Genomic DNA, 4233 nt, shown 5'->3' with positions numbered 1-4233 from the left:
GAAGAATGGAGGACTTCCTACACTGTTTCAGTTCCAGCTCAGAGACAGGACAGTTGCGGTCTCCAAGCATGCTGAGCAAAGTGATGCTTTGGCTTTTGTGCTGATCCAAGCCCATGCAATTAACAAATAAACTCCAAAGTGAAAACTACTTAGAACTACTTACTTTCAGCCCCTGCAGTCTGTTTGTATTTAGCAAATTAGATGCATCCTTATGCATCTCAATAAACAGATTCGGCATCTATGGACACGCTTAAAGGGATCGTTCACCCCAAAATGAAAATGTACATTTACAAACCCATTTGACTTTTTTTGTTCTGCAGAACACAAAAGGAAACATGAAGACTATTTTCCATACTCTTCTCTTTGTATTTACAATGGGGACAGAAGCTTTCATAAAATAACAATATAAAAGCAATCCATATGACTCATGTATTATATTTCAAGGCTTGTGAGGTCATACAATATATACACTACTGTTTAAAGTTTTGGGGTCTGTAAGATTTTTTTTTTTTGCAATAAATAAATAAAATAGCTTTTATTGAACAAGGATGCACTAAACTGATCAAAAGTAATTTATGATGTTACAAAAAAAATCTATGTAAAAAAAAAATATCAGTTCCCACAAAAGTAATTTTTTTTTTTAAAGTATCGTCATGTTGGTTTCCACAGATGAAAAAAAAAGTCATACGGGTCTGGAATGACATAAGGGTAAGCAACTAACCACAGAATTTTCATGTTTTTGGTGAACTATCCCTTTAACATGTCCCTCAAGTCTTCAAATAAATCAACTTCCTTTCAAACTAAACAATCATCCAAGCAAAACCCACACACCCCTGACTCACCACTCCTGAAATCAGAGAAGGGGAGAAAATGCTCACAGCACAATATTTGTACATGCCTTAACACGCCTCTAGCTGTCAACTTAAAGAAGAGAGCCGCTCTAGCAGTGAGAACTGAGAGGATCCTTTAATGCCATTTCATGTGACCTCCTATAGAAAAAGGTGTTGCTATAGAAAACAAGGTTTTTGCACCTGCCTCGAGAGGGCCTTTAAAGTGTTAAGTCTCATTGCATTCTTCCTCTGACAACTAAAGAGCATGAATGATACTGTCTCCCATATCTGACCTCAGCCCCCACTCCCAGAACTCTCAGGAGAGACAGAATTGAGTAAAGGACCTCTGCAAATCTGTTTTGTTTCTCGATGGTCTGTCCAGGGGACAGACGTCTTTCACACCATTGGGGAGAAACAAGAGAACTGTTAGTGGACTGCAGTTAGTGAAAGAATGAATGAATGAAAGGAGGGAATTCCAAACATCATCTTTCAAAAAGCTACATCAAGGAAGACTTGAGAGTGAACAGCATTAAAACCCTATTTTATAAACAGAGAATCTACAAAAAGAAAAGAAAAACCCATATTGAGAAAAGTCACAAGCACATATAGAGCAGCAATCGATGCTGAATTGCTTGGAGCAACTAAAGGTATCAGTTCACTGGCCTTTGCCCTAATAGTCTTGTGTGGTGTACAGTGGTGGTCATTCAAATCCTACTTTCATTCATGAGAATAAAGGCACTGGTATGGATTTCGTGGGACATTGTATCTTGTTTCATGCAGCCCTGCGTTCAGCAGACTGTTACTTGGGACATGTAAACACTTCTTAAGCTGGTGGGAGGATAAAGTGGCAGGTAAGGGGATCGTACTTCTCACACAAGGGCCAAACAACGCTTTTTGCCTGACAAATCTACACCTGGTAGGCAATAGGCATGGAAACCATTTTCCTGTTGGCAGCCCCTACTGCCGAGATGACTATCTGCACAATCATATTTCATATATCTCCTACTGGAAAAAAATGTCAGAGCCATAAAGAAAGTGTTAGGTAGGGTTGTGCGATATATTACCCCATCAACTATTACATAGTAATAGTTGATGGGGTAATATATAATATATATTGTTGATATTACCCCATCAACAATATATACCCCATCAACTTCGGTCAGAAATCTTGGTGTAACCTTTGATGACCAGCTGACCTTCAAAGACCACATTGCAAAGACTGCCCATTCTTGCAGGTTTGCATTGCACAACATCAGAAAGATCAGGCCCTTTCTAATGGAGCATGCTGCACAACTTCTTGTCCAGGCCCTTGTCATTTCTAGGCTGGACTACTGCAATGCTCTTCTGGCTGGACTTCCATCAAGCACAATCAAACCTCTACAAATGATTCAGAATGCAGCGGCACGACTGGTTTTCAACGAGCCCAAAAGAGCCCATGTTATACCTCTCTTTATCTCCTTGCACTGGCTACCGGTTGCGGCTCGCATCAAGTTCAAGACATTGATGCTTGCATATAGAACAGCCACAGGCTCAGCACCCGCCTACTTCCACTCACTATTACGAATCTACATCCCCTCCAGAAGTCTGAGATCCGCTAGTGAGCAACGCCTCGTGATACCATCACAGAGAGGCTCAAAATCACTTTCCAGAACATTCTCGTTCACTGTTCCCGGCTGGTGGAACGATCTTCCCACCGCTATCCGGAATGCTGAATCCCTGACCATTTTCAAGCGACAGCTGAAAACTCATCTCTTTCGACGCTACTTGACTTCATCCTAAATTAGAAAAAAAATGGTCTTTCTCTTGATTTATTCCTTCCCTTTCTAGCTTGTACTTATTTGAACAATGCCTGAAACTAGGTATTACGAGCACTTCCTGTGTCTGTTTGCCTCTTTAAGAAGAATCGCTTTATGTATTCCCCAATTGTAAGTCGCTTTGGATAAAAGCATCTGCAAAATGACTAAATGTAAATGTAAATGTAGAACTGTGGCAACGTTTCCAAGACGCTTCAAGAAACCTCCTGCAAAGCTACAGTGCTGTTAAAAGTTTTAGGCACTTGTGTAAAAATGCTGTAAAATGAGGATGCTGTCAAAAATAATGTCATAAATAGATTTTCTTGATTAATTAACTTCTATTAACTAAATGAAATCAACATTTGGTGTGAGCTTCCTTTGTGTTTAACGCAGCTTTTGTCCTCGGTGCACTTGAGCAGAGTTTCTCAGGAGCTTTGCAGGAGCTTTCTTGAAGCATCAGTTCTTCTGGATTGAGTCTGTCTCAGTTTGTTCTGTTTCTTCATGTGACTCCAGACAGACTGATGATGATCAGATCTCTGTGTGGAGCACAAAAATGTCACTGCATTATTACAATTAATGGCCAAATGAATGTTTGGAAATGTAAACTGATATTTCCTACTGACACACTACAGCAAAAGATAGAAATAACTGACTTAAAACCATTTTTAGCTGCTGGAAATACTAGTGTTCTAATCATTTTGGCCACAAGTGTAAATAAACTTTTGTCTATAGGTTTAGTGTGTACCGGTCCCTCCGACAGGAAGCTCAGCGCTTCGTCCCACAGCTTCCTGTTGGGTTCGTCTTCCTGTATCAGATTCCGCTGCTGTTCTGACAGAACGAACGACTCCACTTCCTTCAGACGCTTGACCTGCGGCTCCTCCTGCGGCTCATTATACTTTTATTTAGCAAGGATGCTTAAAATTGATCAAAAGTGATGATAAAGGCATTTATAATGTTACAAAAGATTTCTATTTCAGATAAATAGTGTTCATATCGATATCGGAATTATATCGTATCGACCGAAATTAAGAAATATATCGTGATATCAATTTTGGCCATATCGTCCAGCCCTATATATATGTAGTTAATGGTTGGGGAAAAATCTGATGTTATTAAAAGAAAAGACAGAGTCACTCGCTGCTCTTGATTAAACTACTGTTCATTTGCATTTGCATGACCTACTTTAGATTAACGCATCCAAACTTCCGTGTTAACATTCCGAGTTAAACAGTATTCCAATTTTATGCCTGGATTCCATGATTCTGTCATAGGGCCCTACACACAGCTGTATAATGACACTGTACCTGTGTTCTCCTCTTCTTCTTCGTGAGCGTCTGCGCTGCCGTTGCTCTGCAGCTCTTCCTCCGTGTTCTCCGCTGGTTTCTCCTCCTCTTCCTCCTGGACTCTCTTGGACGGTCGTGTGGCTCGGGGTCGTCCTCTCTTTCTGCCGCGCGTCGAGCCGCCCACCGCTCGCACCGTCGCCTCGCGCTTCGTCTTATTGGCCATGGCCTCCAGATACCCAGGAGGATACTGAGACACACAAACACATGTATGAATTAATATATATGACCCTGGAGCACAAAAGCAGTCATAAGTAGCACAGGCAGGGT

General features: G+C 40.9%; 1 pseudogene; it reads right to left on the bottom strand.

The window, feature by feature from the left end:
• Positions 1-1319: 1319 nt before the first annotated feature.
• The window catches only part of LOC107706580 (E3 ubiquitin-protein ligase UHRF2-like), a 10632-nt pseudogene continuing 7718 nt past the window's right edge, over positions 1320-4233 (bottom strand).

Source organism: Sinocyclocheilus rhinocerous, unplaced genomic scaffold (assembly GCF_001515625.1).
Source record: "Sinocyclocheilus rhinocerous isolate Xijiao unplaced genomic scaffold, SAMN03320098_v1.1 scaffold2069, whole genome shotgun sequence".
Taxonomy (NCBI): Eukaryota; Metazoa; Chordata; class Actinopteri; order Cypriniformes; family Cyprinidae; genus Sinocyclocheilus; species Sinocyclocheilus rhinocerous.
The sequence above is the reverse complement of the archived record's forward strand: the minus strand, read 5'-3'. Positions and strand labels throughout refer to the sequence as shown.